This window comes from Gorilla gorilla, chromosome 19 (genome assembly GCF_029281585.2).
Source record: "Gorilla gorilla gorilla isolate KB3781 chromosome 19, NHGRI_mGorGor1-v2.1_pri, whole genome shotgun sequence".
Taxonomy (NCBI): domain Eukaryota; kingdom Metazoa; phylum Chordata; class Mammalia; order Primates; family Hominidae; genus Gorilla; species Gorilla gorilla.
In genome coordinates, this window is record NC_073243.2 from 83,530,737 (window position 1) to 83,548,451 (window position 17,715).

A 17,715-nucleotide genomic window follows, 5' to 3' on the forward strand; every position below is an offset into this window, starting at 1 on the left:
TCTTCCAAGCACATGTTATAAGCTGGTGGTAGATCTACCATTCTGGGGTCTGGAGGATGATGGCACACTTTTCACAGACCCACTAGGCCATGCCTAAGTAGAGACTCTGTTTGGGGGCTCCAACCCCACATTTTCCCTCTGCATTGTCCTAGTTGAAGTTCTCCACGGGGGCTCCACCCCTTTAGCAGACTTCTGCCTGTACATTCAGGCATTCCAATACATCCTCTGAAATCTAGGCACAGGCTCCCAAAGCTCAGCTATTGTCTTCTGCATACTTATAGGCCCAATACCACATGGAAGCTACTAAGGTTTGAGGCTTGCACCCTCTGGAGCAATGGCCCAAGCTATACATTGGTCCCTTTTAACCATGGCTGGAGATGGAGTGGCTAGAATGCAGGGCACCAAGTCCTGAAGCTGCACAGAGCTGTGGGAGCTTGGGCTTTGCCCAGGAAAGCATTTTCCTTTCCTAGGCCTTGGATCCTGTGATGGGAGGGGGTGCTGTGAAGATCTCTGACATGACCTGGAGACATTTTCCCCATTGTCTTGGCTCTCATTGCTTATGCAAATTCCTGCAGCCGGCTTGAATTCCTTCCCAGAAAATGGGATTTTCATTTCTACCACATGGTCAGGCTGCAAATTTTCTGAACCTTTATGTTCTGCTTCCTTTTTAAACATAAGTTCCAATTTTCAACCATCTATTTGTGAATATACATGACTAAATGCTTTCAGAATAAACCAGGTCACATTTTGAACACTTTGCTGCTTAGAAATTTCTTCTGCCAGATACCCTATATCATCTCTCAAGTTCAAAGTTCCACAGATCTTTAGGGCAAGGGCAAAATGCTGCCAGTCTCTTTCCTAAAGCATAGCAAGGGTGACCTTGCTTCAGTTCTCAATAAGTTCCTCAACTCCATCTAAGACCACCTCAGCCTGGACTTTATTGTCCATATCACTATCAGCATTTTGGTCAAAACCATTTAACAAGTCACTGGGAAGTTCACATTTTTCCACATCTTCCTGTCTTCTTCTGAGCCCTCCAAACTGTTCCAACCTCTGCCTGTTACCCAGTTCCAAAGTTGCTTCCACATTTTCAGGTTATCTTTATAGCAGTACTCCACTCTGCCAGTAGCATTCTCTGTATTAGTTCATTCTCACACTGCTATAATAATACTTCCTGAGAATGAGTGATTTATAAAGGAAATGTTTAATTGACTTACAGTTCCACACGGCCCCAGGAAACTTACAATCATGGCCAAATGCAAAGGAGAATCCAATACCTTCTTCACAAGGCAGCAGGAGAGAGGGAGAGAGAGATGGAGAGAGAGAGACAGAGGGAGAGAGAGAGAGCACGCACTCAGGGGAAACTAGCACTTTAACTACCACTTTTAAACCATCAGATCTTGTGAGAACTCCCTCACTATCACAAGAACAGCATGGGGGAAACTGCCCGATGATTCAATCACCTCCCACCAGGCCCCACCCTTGACAAGTGGGGATTATAATTCAAGAAGATTTGGGTGAGGACACAAAGCCAAACCACATCACTTATCAAATTACTATAACTTAAAACAACACAAATTTATTATCTCACAGTTCTATAGGTCAAAAGTCCTGATTGTCTTGAATAGCTATTTTCTTCTACATTTCACAAAACCTTAACCAACCTGTTAGGCAGCTGGGCTGTTACCAGGAGGTGCTGGGAAGAGCCTGCTTCCAACATAATTTAGGTTGTTAACCCAATTCATGTTCTTGTGATTATAAAATAAATACCCCCATTTTCTCAGTTGCTTTCATCAAGGAGTTAGTCTTTGCTCCTGAGCCTTCTTGCAGTTTTTTCTCATGCTTTCCATATGGCAGTCTTACTACAAAAAAAGTTGAGTCTCTCTTTTTCTTCAAGTATCTTCAGCCACCTCTCCTGACATATCTCTCTGACGCTTCTGTCTTCCTCTTCTACTTTTAGAGGATCATGTGGATTACCTTGCGCCCACCAAGGCAATCCAAGATAATTATATTTTAAGGCCAAATACAGGCTTTTAACTAATTTTTTAAAATCTGTCAGTCCTTCTGGAAAGAGGAATAACCTCCATCTAATTTCCTTCTGAGCATGCTAAATGTCAGGATTCCTGGAAAAGATACTAGTCTTATTTAGCATTAGAGAGATAATGGAGTCCTTAATTAAAAAATGTTTTTAGCAGTATATTTCTTGTCTACCTAGGTTATCTATTGTTAAAGAAAAAAGTCATTTTTGAATTTATAGAAATATGGTTGCTGAAATGGTTCCTTAATACAGTCACTACCTCTTCATACATTGCCTAGAGGGTCCCTCATCTTTTAAATCTGAAACCAAGCATGCCCAAATATAGAAGATGGGAGGCAATTTTGGGGGTCTGTATCTATGTTCTCCAACCTCTCGATAAAAGGGTGGTTCATTTGTGCCTGGAGTTTTTATACTATCAATAATTCATAAAAACTTGTGCTGAGTGAAAACTGTGATTAATTTTTTTCTCATTTAACTATTTGAATCTTTTTTTATTACAACTTACATGCCTGAGATCACCCAAAAAGGTTTAGCATAAAATCCTGAGAAATAAAACTCATAAATAAGATTTAGGAAGAGTATTCAATCAAAAAGAATTGGCCAGAAACACAGTATCATATGATATTGTGATAGTTAATTTTAACTTGACTGAGCCACAGGTGCTCACACATTATTCTGGATGTGTCTGTGTGAGTGTCTTTGGATGAGATTAACCTTCACATTGGTAGAGTACATAAAGCAGATTCCTCGCACAAATGTGAGTGGCTCTTCTCCAATCATCTGAAAGATGAATAAAACAAAAGGCTGACCCTGCCATAAATAAGAGAAGATTTCTCTTGCCTGACTGTCTTTGAGCTGGAACATTGGTCTTCCTGCCTTAGACTAAAATGAAAACAATGGTTCTTTCTGAATCCTGAGCTCCCCAGTCTCCAGGCTAGAACTACACTATTGGATCTCCTGGGCCTCCAACTTGCTAGCTGCACATCATGGAATTTGTTAGTCTCCAAAATTATATGAGCCAATTCTTTTCTAATAATCACAGTCTCTCTCTCTCATATATATGTATATGACATTAAAAATTGTCAGAATCAGGCTGGGCACAGTGGCTCACGCCTGCAATCCCAGCACTTTGGGAGGCCAAGGCGGGCAGATCATGAGGTCAGAAGTTTGACACCAGCCAATGTAGTGAAACCCCATCTCTACTAAAAAAAAAAAAAAAAAAAATTAACCAGGCATGGTGGTGGGAACCTGTAATTCCAGCTACTCCAGAGGCTGAGGCAGGATAATTGTTTGAACCCGGGAGGCAGAAGTTGCTGTGAGCTGAGATTGCTCCATTGCACTCCAGCCTGGGCGACAAGAGTGAAACTCTGTCTAAAAAACGAAAAAAAGAATCATTATTGTTAAGAAAACTCTAATAAAAAAAGCCAGGAAATGCCAAAAGCAAAGGGTTCTCACATTTGTTTTCCTGATTAGGAAAAATATTCTACTAAAACCACAACCTTGCACAAAGACCATCACTAACTTACATGAAAGGAAATCTACCCAGCAACTACCTGTCTAACCTCAGACTGGCATCACTCTTGTTATTGATCTTTGTTGTCAAGGATACTTATTTCAAAGCAGTCATGCAATCTTTAAAAACATTTGTCTTCCTTTACCTCCTTGAATGTGTACATAGTTTATGGTCACACATGTATTATCATTGCAATGCTCTAACCCCAAAAAAGCATTTTTTTTTTTTTTTTGGTTGTTGTTTTATGGAGCCTCTCTGTTTGTTATTTAAGTTGATACATATGGTGCCAGAAATGAAATCTGAAAGACATCAGTATCAGAAAGAATTAGGGATCTTGCTACATTCCTGGATTACTCGTTTGACCCCTTTGAGTTCTCTGCTTTATGGCTCACATTTTTCTGTCTGAATGGGTCTTCTCTTGGGTTGAGTTTATGTCCTTGTTGTAGAGATCCTCAACTTCATTTCAGATCTGGTTGAATAAGGCTGGCTTAATAAACTTGCATCCCACTTGGACTATGAAAGACTATTTTTTCGTGTTTCCTGGTAAGTTATTTGTGGTATAAAGAAAAGTGTCTTTCTGAATTGAGTAATCTTAGTTTCCACAGAATTTACATTTTATTTGGGAGGCATACCTTCTGTTTTGTGCACGTAATTCAATATTTTGTTAGATCTACATGACTAGGTTAAAATTTTTGTGAACACTCATCTTGATTTTTTTTAATTTAGTTTGACTTTTTTTTTTTTTTTGCTTGTTTCTGAAAATATTCCAAGAGCAAAAATAAACATTCTAGATGGTGGGCTCAAGAAGCTAATTAAAAACCAGGGTGGTTGCCACCATCTAAAACTCTGGTTTTAACTCCTAACATTCCCTAACAGGATTTATATGATTTTCTTTGCTCTCAGGAGATTAATAAGAAACATTAAGCCGTGCCAGGTTTTCTGGGACTCCAGCTGGCTACCTACCATGGCCCATTCTTGCGTGCATTTTAAAATGATAGACAAATTACACCAAGGAAACTTCAGAGCTCAAATGGTCATAACTTGAAAATCCAGCAATTATAGAATTAACAGGTAGAGTCCTCTAAGTTCTCTATCTCTCTGGTTTTTGTTTGTTTGTTTTTTTCCGCCTACTTTGAATCTGCTTACTTTCCCACTGATATTAAGATAAAACTCACTGTTTATGGCATTCTAGTTAAGATTTTTTTTTAAGGTTTAAAGGGCTTTCAAAGTAATGGTTTTACAAATTACAACAGCTCTATGGTAAGCAACAAACTGAATACCTTTTAGAAATAAAAACTTAGGTTTCCCTAACTAGTAATTTTGTATGCTGATGGGAGACTTCATTGAAAAATTAAGAATCCGAAAAACTAGATAAGTATTTATGAAAGTTATAAGTTAGGCTCTCAGACCAAGATCAAACAAGTCAAAATCTTGAGCAAAGAGGTGTAATATATATCTGTCCAGGAGAATTTTTTTTTTTTTTTGCCACACAGAAAAAATAAAAAATAAAGAGCTAGAGGAAATTAAAAAACAAGTAACATTCTTTTTTTCCTGCATTTGCTAAGTAAGCAAAGGAGACAGGTGAACAAAAAGTAGATTTGTCACTAATTCCAGGCTACTTGGACATTTTGTTTTTCTTCACCTAACTAAAAGGTTAGCATTAAAAATTTCACCCTATCGTCATTTGAAACTATAAGAGAAAAAGAAAAAATAAGTTAGAATTGTTTTTGTTTTTATTGTTGTTTCTTTTTGTTTGTTTTGCTGTCATAAAAACTGCTTTTCCAAAATTTCAAGTCCACAGGCTATTCTCCTGCTCAAGGTACTCTCTTGTTTACATTTCTCTATAACATGGTGTACAGTCATAATGCTGGACACACCCTTCCTGTTTTGGATCAAATTTGAATACCATTTTTATCAAGTTTGATTTCTGGATTATCTAAATAGGCTTTTCATGAGGAGAAGCAATCACAGTATATGAGGTTTTCCTTCATCTTTTTGGTTGCTGGCCTAAGAAACAAAGATTTTACATTTTATAAAGGTAATTTTCTGTCTTGTCTTTATTAGGTTTTTTATTATTTAGGAAAACTGACCTTTAAAAGAGCTAAAAATTTTATATTCATGTAAATTCCTATATTGCTTTTGAAGTATTTTGAATATCACTCTGGTTGAAAGAATGACTATTATTTCACAGTTACCTGTTTTGACCAAGTGTTTTGAATGTTTTAACATCTCTGGGGCTTTCCAGGATCAAAACTTATGTCTTTTGGCCTAAAATTAACTTTGGGATTTTTGGGTTGCACCCTTGGGAAGCCTCAAAGAACAGATATCTCATCTTTTAGAGATATTAAATGATTAGACTTCTTTGGTAAATTGTGTGGAAGGCATTGCCAAATGATAAATGATACTAGATCTTTCAGTTATGGGTATGTTATTAATATGTGTTCTAGGAACTGTATACATTTATGAAAATCGACTATACTATCAATCATAATTTTGATTTTTATGTTAACTCTTTTCTAAAGTTGTTTGTATGTATATGTTATTAGTGTAAATATTCTAAAGATTATATGAGATGCATAAAAGTCTGATGGTCCTGATATGACACTGTCAGTTATGATTCTTGTTGCTATCCTTTAATTCTGCACATGAGAGAAATAATTACTTTTTTTGTCAATTGAGAACTTTCATCAGATTTTAACCATGGCTATTGCTAATTTTTTGCCATCCACAGTTATTGTTTTGAATTCTTTTCTAAAGACATTTGCAATTACCTATAGTTAATTTTTTATGAATAAACCAGATTTTTGATAACTTAAAGACAATGTAAAAATTTCCAGGAGTCTGATAAAGATATTGTTGAGTTCATAAAACTTCTAATCAAGATTAAGCAAAACAAAAAAATTACAGGAAATTAAGTAATTAATAATGATAGATTCTAAGACTTTCATTTAAAATATTGTTGGTTACTTATTTTGTTTTTCAGATTTAAGAAAATTTTCTCTTATAAACTATTTATATTTCATAAAAATTTTTAAAAGTATGCTTTTGTGAACAAAGGTGAAAGTATACACTTTTCCTCCCTGCTTAATTTCTCCAAAATTCAGAAATGATTTGTGAGTATTCCTATTTTTATTTACCTAAGTTTAATAAAAATATGCTCTTTCTTTATAAGCAGTATACATTTGGAAACATTTATTATATTACCAAGGCTTTAAATACAATGCCATATTTAAGAATGTGAATAAAATTCCTGGCTACAAAAATTATCAGCCTTACAATTAATGAATACAAATTGTCACTTCCTGACAGGCCCAAGAACTTTAAGACTATAAGTAAAATCTAAAGTCTACCTTGGTTTGACTTCCTAGACTGAAGAGGTTCTTAAATATGAGATTTCTAAATTTAATGTAAGGGAAAAAAAGTTATGTTTCTAAAAAGAAAAACTATAAACCATTTGTTATTGGAGTGTACCCTGGTGCATTGCTTTCAGGTTCTGGTCATCTACCTGTAGACTGGACTAGATCCTCAATTCTCCTAATTTCTTCCAATATTTTGCTACAACTCCAACTCAAAACAAGAGCTGCTCTATTCCCAAAGCCCTGTAAGTTAAAACTCATCAAATTTTAAGAAACAAGCCTCATGCTTGATGTACGAACCACATAAAAAGTTTACCAAACTTCCCTATGTCATAATTAAGGACATTCAAACTATAAACCCAGAGAAATAAATGTTTTTACACTGTAGACAGATTTTTTCTGAAATGTCAGAATGAGACTTCATGTTTTACTGAGATTTTTACCCCTTTTAATGCTATCTTTTCCACTTGACAAGAAAATGGTATAATTGAAATATCACAATTAATAGCTTCTGCTGCTAACTTAACAAAACCTAAGCTTAAAAAATTCTGTACTATATATTTATTAAATAAGAGCATTTATTTGCTGTCACTAATACCACATGTTGTACCTGGATAAATTCCTCTGGGAAAGTTAAGATCCATATACACAAAATAAGAAAACAGGTCACATGGTTACAACAGTGACCTAATTTCCTATGGTCATTTCATTTATTCAATGATTTGTTTGAAGACTAAATTTATGGCTCAAAATTATTTTGCAAACTGGAATTGTCATATTACTATTAATGTTATTTGTATTTCCCCCTTAAATTAATTTAAATTAGATTATTTCACCCTTAAATTTTTGATGAAGTACAACTCCTAACAAAATAGGACTAGCTCAGCACATTGAGATGAAACAGATAAAATTGAACTAATCGTGAACTCCCAGTAGACTTAGCCTAAGAGTCACACCCTTCAAACCTCCCTTGTTACTCAAATGTGGATAAAAGAATTTTGACATCAACACTTAGTCACCGGTAACTTTCCCCAATGTGGGATGAGACCAGCATCCTGGATAGGTCCATCCCAGCATTGAGGGACATGAAAATCTAACTGCAAAATAATTGGTCAGTGATGCTTCCAGAGAAAGATCTTGATCAAATGGAGAAATGTGAAGTTTGTCAGAATAAAAGTGGAGTCACTAATGCTAAGAAAACCCTGACAAACAGAGCCAGAGAAGGTCATGAAGAGACAGTTCTCACACTTATATACATGATAATAATAAATGTCCCACAAAAATCATAACCTTACACAAAGGCCATTACAACCTTACACAAAAACTTTTGCAAAGACATCTGACTAGCAACTACCTGTTTAACTTTAGACTGGTGTCCCTTTGTTATTAATCTTTGTAGCCAAGGACAATTATTTCAAAACACTTATGCTATCTTCCTCATTAAAACAACAACAACAACAACAAAAACCTTTGTCTTCCTTTATCTCCCTGAATGTGCATATGGTGTGATATGACATGCATATTCCCATTGCAATGCTATCTTTCCAAATAAATGAACTTTTATTAAGAGAAATTTTTTCCTTTTTGTTATTTAGGTTGACAATATATACACACAATTTTCATTGGTACTCTTTCTCTGGAAAACCCTGACTAATCCCAGTAGAAAGGAAAAAAAGAATATTGAAAGAAGTAGAAAGTAGCCAATAACATCTAATGCTGCAATAAATGTGGTTACAAAAGCAATAATTGCCAAAGGTGTTAGAACAGAGTGAGGGAACTGATAAGGAGCCAATGAGAGAAGACAGGGTAAGAGGTAAAGACAGCAAGTGTAAACAATTCTGTTAACAAGTTTATCTTGTCATCCTCAGAGAATACAACCTTCATCACAATAAAAAGTCTCCATCATCTCCACTGTCTGTTGTATTTGTCACTTTATTCTCAGCACCAAGGAAACATTTAACATACACTAAAAAGTATATTTTATAACACTGTAATTTTTACATCATTCTGTTCACACAATCTCATTTGCTTTTCAATAACAATGTCAAAAATCTTATTCTCACCATTCGTAGAAGAAAATTGAATCTCAGGGAAGTTTAGGCACAAAACTAGTTAATTGTGGAGTGTGGGCTGAGTTCATTTTTATAAATCTATTTAAATGTTTTTCCCATGTAAACATACAAACATTTCAAGTGAAAGATCTTTAAAAGTCTATTTTCCTAAAGGCCACATACAATAACATTTAAAAATTTCAAGTGTAGTAAGACGATGATGCAAATAATATACTATTTTTCTATACTCATGTGCTACATAACATTTTAGTCCGCAATGAACCACATATGAAATGGTGGTCACATAGATTATAATACAGCTGAAAATTTTCTATTGCCTAGTGATGTTGTAGCGGTCATAACTTCATGGCCCAGCACCTTCCTGAGATGTTTTTGGTGATTCTGGGTGTCTTAGTTCATTTTATGTTACTCTAAGAGAATACCTAAAGCTGAGTAATTTATAAAGAAAAGAGGTTTATTTGGCTCAGGATTCTGGTGGCTGATAAGTCCAAGACTGGGCAGCTGCATTTGGTGAGGGCCTCATGCTTCTTCCACTACATGCCAGAACACAGAAGGGGAGTGAATGTGTGCAAAAATAATTACACCAGGAGAGAAGAAGCAAGAGAGAAAACCAAGATGGTCAGACTCTTTTAAACTACTCACTGTTGTAGAAGTTAATGCATTCCTGCTAAGGTGAGAACTCATTCACCCCCACAGGGGGACATTAATATATTCGTGAGGCATCCATCCCCATGACCCAAACTCTTCTCATTAGGCTCCATCTCCCAACACTTCCACATTGGAGATCAAATTTTAACATGAGTTTTGGTGGTAACAAACTACATCCAAGCCATAATACTGGTATAAACAAACCTACAGCACTGTCAGTTATACACAAGCACAGCACATACAATTATGAAAGGCATGCTATATTTGATGATGGTAAATAACTATGTTATTGGTATAGGTGTTTACCGTACTATATTTCTTATTTTTATTTTAGAGTGTAGTCTTTCTACAAAAAAAAAATATTTAACTGTAAAACAGCCTCAGACAGGTCTTTCAGGAGGTGTTCCAGAAGAAGGTATTGTTAGTATAGGAGATATGAAAATTCCATGCATGTTATTGCCCCTGAAGACCTTCCAGTGGACCAGATGTGGAGGTAGAAAACAACAATATTAATAATCCTGATCTCGTGTAGGCCCTGGGCTAATGTGTGAGTTTGAGTCTTAGTTTTTAACAAAAAAGTTTGAAGAGTGAAAATAATGAACTTACAAATTAGAAATGGGAACAAGCTTATAGCATAAGGATGTAAAGAAAGATAATAATTTTGTACAGCTCTATAATATGGTTGTATTTTAAGCTGTTATTACAAAAGAGTTAAAAAGTTAAAAAATTTATAAAGTAAAAATGTTGCATAAGCTAAGATTAATTTTCTATTGAATAAAGAAAAATAAATATTTTAATAAATTTAGAGTAGCCTAAGTGAACACTGTTTATGAAGTCTAGAGTAGCATGCAGTAATGTTCTGGCCCTTCACATTCACTTACTGACTCACTCACTCACACCACTCACTCACTAACAGTCCTGCAAGCCACATTTATGCTGAGTCTCCTATACAGAAGTACCATTTAAAAAATATTTTGTACCATATTTTTACTGTGCTTTTTCTATGTTTATATATGTTCAGATATACAAACACTTACCATTGTGTTATAATTGCCTACAGTATTCAGTAGAGTAACATGACATCCAGGTATTTAGCCTAGGAGCAATAGATGACATATAGCCTAGGTGTGTTGCAAGCTCTATGGTTGCTCTATGGTTTGCATAATGACGAAATCACTTAATGATACCTTTCTCAGATCATATCCTGTTCCTGAAGTGATGCAAAACTCTATTTTAATATCTGAAGTAAATTGTCTACATATGCATTTATGTATTTACATGGGTTTACCTGTATTCTAACTAAATGAAATAAAACATTAGTTTGTCCTACTAAGGAGATGAAAAACCATAAAAATTACTTATAGCATATAACAGAATGTTTTGAAATATGTAAATATTGTGGAATGGCTAAAACATGCTGAATACCTCCTGAAAGACCTGCCTGAGACTGTTTACAGTTAACTAATTTTTTGTAGAAAAAGTACACTCTAAAATAAAAATAATAAATACAGTACAGTAAATACCTAGACCAATAATATAGTCATTTATCCTCATCACATTTCATGTGTTGTACATAATTACATGTGCTATACTTGTGTGTGACTGGCAGTGCTATAGGTTTGTTTACACCAGTGTTATGGTTTGGATGTAGTTTGTTACCACCAAGGCAACAAATAACCTGAGTTAGAAAAAAAAATGTTGCTTGTCATACAACACAAAATTAGTACACAATATACAACGTTATCAAATATTTGCTTAACCTATTTTAAGACTTTTTAATAATTGCTTAGGAAATACAGTATAAAATTAAGTAACATGAAGAAAAGACTTTTTATTTCTTTCTTTTAATTGATAAATACAAATTATTTATTGTATATCGCAGAATGTCTTGAAATATGTATACATTGTGGAATGGCTAAAACATGCTGATTGGTATATGTATTATCTCACATAGTATTTTTTGCAGTAGTAAAACTTAAAATCTACTCTTTTAGCAATTGTCAAATATGCAATAAATTTTATTAACTGTAGTAACCAGGCAATACAATAAGTCTTTGGGACTTATTCCTCCTTACTGAAATTTTGTCTCATTGACAAACATCACCCCAATGTCCCTTCCTCCCCACAACCCTTAGTCGCCACCATTCTACTCTCTGCTTCTTTAAGTTCACTTTTTTAAGATTCTCCATATGAGTGAGATTGCAGAATGTTTGTCTTTCTGTGTCTGGGTTAGTTCACTTAACATAATGTCTTCTAGGCTCATTCATGTGATAAATGACAGAATTTCCTTTTTATGGCTGAATAGTATGACATATACATATCACATTTTCCTTACTGATTCATCCTTTTATGGACACTCAGGTTGATTCCATACCTTGGCTATTGTGAATAATGGGGCAATGAACATATGAGTGCAGCTATCTCTTCAACACAGTGATTCAGTTTTTTTAGTGTATATTCAGGAGTGAGATTGCTGGATCATATAGCATTTATAGTTTTAATTTTTAGTGGAACCCCCAACAGTTTTCCATAATGGCTTTCCTAATTTACACATCCGCAGACAGTGTACAGGGATAATTTTCTGAATATTATCAGCTCTTATTTCATAATCACACAGTGCATGTGTAAACTTAAATCATACATTTGAAATGAGACAAAAATGAACTAGAACACTTCATAAGTCAGAGAAAGTGAATTTATAGATCAATGTGTTTAATGAGTCTTATATTAAAAATGTATGCTGTATAATATCAATTCACCATTTGAAACAGTTAGATAAAATAAAATGATGATAACAACAATAACAAAAATACACTTTCTGTACTATAAAATCTGGCCTACATTAGAGAGCTCTAAGAAAAGTAATAAAATATCCTTCATCCTCAGATGCTTCCAAACTCATAATGAGGCCAATTAATCTCAGCAAAGTTATGTTCAGTTTCAACTGAAGGCAATGAATTGAGTGATGTAAAAAGAATGATAGACTTTTCTGCCCTCCAGGAGATCTCAACTTACTGACAGGGGTGTGGGAGGATAATAATGCAACTAAAAACTCTAATGAGCGACATAGTGGCACAAAGAAATTTCAAGATGAGAACAAGGAGGGTGAATTTAACTCTTATATGAGTGGTTCAATATGGAAAGGTCTTATAAAGTGACTATTTTTGTAGAGGATCTTGAAAAATAAGTTGATGTTTACTAAGCAGACATTGCCACAGTGACGTGAACAGAAGATGGATGCATCGTCTTCTGACAGAAGAGAATAGAATGAAAAAAATCAAGTGGTAACCTCTAAAAACCAGGATTGTCTACTGTAGCTTTTGGGGAATGTGTGTTGTGTGTCTGTGTGTGTGTCTGTGCACGTGTGTGTACATGCACAGCATTCTGCTGGGTTTAACAACTGTTGTCTGTGTTTAAAACTATAAAAATAAAAAACAATAAGATTTATTATGTTTGCTAAGTTCTTTGGTATCGTTGCCCACCATCTCTGATGTTACTGAATGCATATTTGGGATGAGATGCACAAAACTGGCTTTTATATATAAATTGATTTCAGCTTACCAGAATGTTTTCCTTTATGTGTGTGTCTGTGTTTACATGTACCAGGGGCAGAGAAGAAGTAAAGGAAGGAGTGGGAAGACATAACATTTAGCATTGGGGTCAGGTACGTATAACAGAAAACTGTTGAAAAAATACAAATTAATTTTTCAATCACATAAAAAATATTCTGAAGTTAGCAGTCCAGGGCTCATATGGTGGTTTCTAGAGAGATCCAGCATTCTTCTATCTGCTTTATTGTATTTATAAATCAGCTTCAAAAATATATTTCTTAAAAAAACCTCTTGATCCAAAAAGTTTCCTGAAGCTCAATCATCATGCGTATTTGACAGGCTGGAAAACAAAAGTTTAAAAAAATAGAAAGAAAGAAAAAAAGCACAGAGGTGCAAATTTGTATAAGAGAATTTTTAGAATACCTATCTGAGGTATGAGGTAGAGCTTAACTCCAGAGGCAGGTCTCTGACACTGGACCAAATTGAGAACTAGGTCTAAAACAGGTCTGGGACAGAAGCACCTCCTCAGAAGACAGGCCCACCAGTATGTCATGTCAGTTTGTCATTGCCATGGCAACACCAGGAACTTACTGCCCTTTTCCATGGCAATGATTTGACAACCCAAAAGTTACCACCCTTGTATCAGTCAGGGTTCTCTAGAGGGACAGAACTAATGGAGTAGGTATATATATATAAAGGGGAGTTTATTAAGTATTAACTCACACAATCACAAGGGCCCACAATAGGCCATCGGAAAGCTGAAGATCAAGGAGAGCCAGTCAAAGCCCTAAAACTGAAGAACTTGGAGTCAGATGTTTGGGGGCAGAAGCATCCAGCATGGGAGAAAGATGTAGGCTGGGAGGCTAGGCTAGTCTAGTCCTTTCATGTTTTTCTGTCTGTTTTATATTCGAGCCACGCTGGCAGCTGATTGGATGATGCCCACCCAGATTAGGGGTAGGTCTCCTTTCCCAGCCCACTGACTCAAATGTTAATCACCTTTGGCAACACCCTCACAGACACACCCAGGATCAACAGTTTGCATCCTTCAATCTAATCAACTCGACACTCAGTATTAACCATCATGACCCTCATCCTAATAAGTTCAGCATAAACTTCCCATTAATTTGCATATGATTGGAAGTTGGTATAAATGTGACGGCAGAACTGCCTCTGAGCTGCTTCTCTGGGCACACTGCCTATGGGGTAGCCCTGCTCCATAGGAGCAGTACCTCTGCTGCTGCTATACATTGCCGCTTCAGTAAAACTTGCTGTTTAACACCACTGGCTCACCCTTAAATTCCTTCCTGAGTGAAGCCCTAATTTGGGGGCATGCCCATCCTCAACCTTCTAGCAACCATGAAGTGATGAAGACAGTGGGAGTTAGGAGTTCCCAGACTCGGCCTGAGGAACAGCCCCCTATAGTTGTAGACCTGTTGCCATCCGAATTTTTTTTGGTGTCTCCACTACTTGGTAGCTTTGCTGGCAAGTCAGAGCCTCTGAGGTGTCCTCTTGGGCAATGCTGTTTGCCACTTTCCTTCCACCCTTCCACAGTCAACATTTATTTAGCCCTTCTCTGCCCAATCCTTGCTCTCTAAGGAATTTAGGCTCAACATCCAACTCTTCATTTGTAGCTCACAATGCACTTTTGTAACACATTGCCCTCTATATGTTATAGAAGGTGGAAGATTAAAAGGAAAAAATAACAAAGGCCCAGTTGCTTTCCTTCTTGCTAGACTTAGGAAAAGTTCTGCCCCTAATAAAAATTGTTAGTCATGGAGACAATGAGAAACACCCCAGAGGACTTGTCACTAGTGTATCCTTTAGGCTTTTGCAGCAAATTCAAATTCAGTTTAAAGAAAAATAAACTCATTTTTCTATTGCAACACCTTTTGGATTCAATAAAAATTCAAAAATCAATAGATTAGTCCTAAATATGGTTCTATATGATATAATGGCATGTTACTATTTGACTTACTTTGTAAATAAAAACGAAAATGGGAAGAGGTCCCTTATGTACAGGCTTTTATGGCCCTTTACTGGCTCACATTACTTCTGGGCACCAGAAATCCATGCCTAAGGGATGCCTTCCTAGTTGCTCCCTTTGAAATGTCTACACCCTCTGCAGGGTCTCCTCATTCCTCCAATTCTGAGGGGGGTCCAAGCAGTTCTTTAATGAAGGATTCCATCCCAAGGTCATCAGAACAACCTACCCCTTAATCAACTAGCCCCAACCTGTACCTCCTGCTTTCCAAGAAAGTAAGACCAACAAGTATCACCAGAAGTGGGCCCCATATCAGTCCCTAAAGTCAAATCTGTGTCCACTGTGGAAGGTAGCTAAAGGAAGTGAGGAAACACTTGAATACTTATGCCATTTTCTATGTCTAATTTAGCTGTATACAAGGAAAAATCTGGACAGTTTTGAGAGAATCCAGAAAAATTTATAGAGGAGTTTGTTAAGTTTACCATATTCTTTGATTTAACTTGTCATGACTTACAAATATTGTCATCTGCTTCCTATGCTGTGGGAAATAAGTAAAGAAAAAAATTGTGTGATTAAGCCAGTCAGTTATGACAGGTTAGATAAATAATTCAGGGAAAATATGAAAATTCCTCTTTGTTTCAGGATCATTTGATTGAGGCATTCAGGGAATATACTAATGCAGACCCAGACTACCCAGAAGGGCAAGCTCTCCTTGGGGATACATTTATTTACTCAATCTCCCCCTGACATTAGGAAGAAGCTACAAAAACAGCAATAAGGCCTCAAACACCTGTGAGCCAACTCTTAAATGTAGCCTTTAAAGTTTATAACAATAGAAACAGGGCAAGAGAGGAAAAAAAAATTGCCAAAAAGAACAATTGTAAACAGTTAATTTAAGTCACCTACCCTCTCAGGGTTACCCATCTCAAGAAAATATAGCAAAATCAGCATCTGGAATGCCCAGGTGAATGTCCCTGACTCTCTGGCCCCTAAGCCAGAATCACTGTACCTACTATAAGCAGGGTGATTGGCAATGGGAATGTCCTAACTCTCCCTGGTGAGAGAGAGAAAAAATAGAGCTCCCCATCAATATTAGAGCTGACCTTCTTGCACTAGTCCCGAAGAGCTGCCTTGCTCGAGTAAGTGTACTGGGAGTCTTGCCCCACAGACAGCTTCCCACAGTGGCAGACAAGCAGCTGGACAAACAAGTTTCTTTGGTGTCTCCACTGCTGGCTGAGATCTCTAGTGGCTTGGCGACTCCAGAGTTTTCCCTTGAGCAATGCTGTTTGCCCCTTCCTTTCCTTATTTGATGCTATGAGATCTTTTTCCTGTCTCTTCCTGTTTTCCATAACCACTGGGACAAATAAAATTTGTCCAGGTAGATGGGTCCCAATTTTTTAATTACTTGAATTCCGTTTTCTTGTATAGGTCATTTTATTTAATGTGCTTGTTTAGGTGTATATACAGGTATTGCAAAATGTATTGTGTCTAGCTAACGTATTATCAAGTTGGCTTATAAATAAAAGAGCATGCATAAATTCAATAAAACTAGTCAAAGCTTATTAGCTTGAAGAGAATGTTGTGTTCTGAAATTTAACATTGAGATAGTTTACCTAGGTATTACCGATGTTCATAGGCTTCCAAATGGTTAAAATGGCTTTACATGGTGACTAGTTTTGCGTAGTATCTTGGTTCTTGGAGGTGGTCTACTTATACCTGTCAAAAGTGAAAGTGGAATAGATACTTTGTGAGCTTGCTGTGTGGTTTGAAGTCTTAAAAACAACAGAAAGGCTGGGTGCAGTGGCTGACGCCTGTAATCCCAGCACTTTCAGAGGCCAAGGCGAGCGAAAAAACTGAGGTCAGGAGTACAAGACCAGCCTGGACAACATGATGAAACCCCATCTCTACTAAAAATACAAAAATTAGCTGGACATGGCGGCATGCGCCTGTAATCCAAACTACTTGGGAGGCTGAGGCAGGAGAATTGCTTGAACCTGGGAGGTGAAAGTTGCAGTGAGCTGAGATCTCACCACTACACTCCAGCTTAGGTGACAGACAGAGTGAGACTCTGTCTCAAAAATAAATAAATAAATAAATAAAAATAAATAAATACATAAAAATAAAAAGACAAAATAATTCTCATCTATAGAATGCCAATGTCTGGTGGGCAATTCAAAATTCTTACTTCCTAGGTTTATATAAAATGTAACAAAGAATTGTATTCTTTATGAGGAAAAAAATAATTTTTGTCTAATATAGAAATTATTGAAAGGAAGTTTCAAAATATGAAAAAACTGGTGAATAGAAAAGGGAGATGTAAAGAATGTTATGTATAGAAAATGTATTTTTAACAAGGAATTGTATAAAGAAAGAGTAATTTTAATTTATGTCCTAGAGTAAAATGGCTGATTATTTAAGAAAGAGGTAGTATACGACAAGCCAGAAAGTTCAAGCATGTTGTAGATGGTCCATGTCCATAATGATAAGATTTATAAAGGGGAATTTATGAAAAGATTCAAAGGAAATTATCTATTACAGACTTCTTAAAAAATGGTC

General features: G+C 36.1%; 1 pseudogene; it reads left to right on the top strand.

The window, feature by feature from the left end:
- LOC134757548 (uncharacterized) overlaps positions 1-17,715 on the top strand; it is a 373,989-nt pseudogene that overhangs the window by 76,612 nt on the left and 279,662 nt on the right.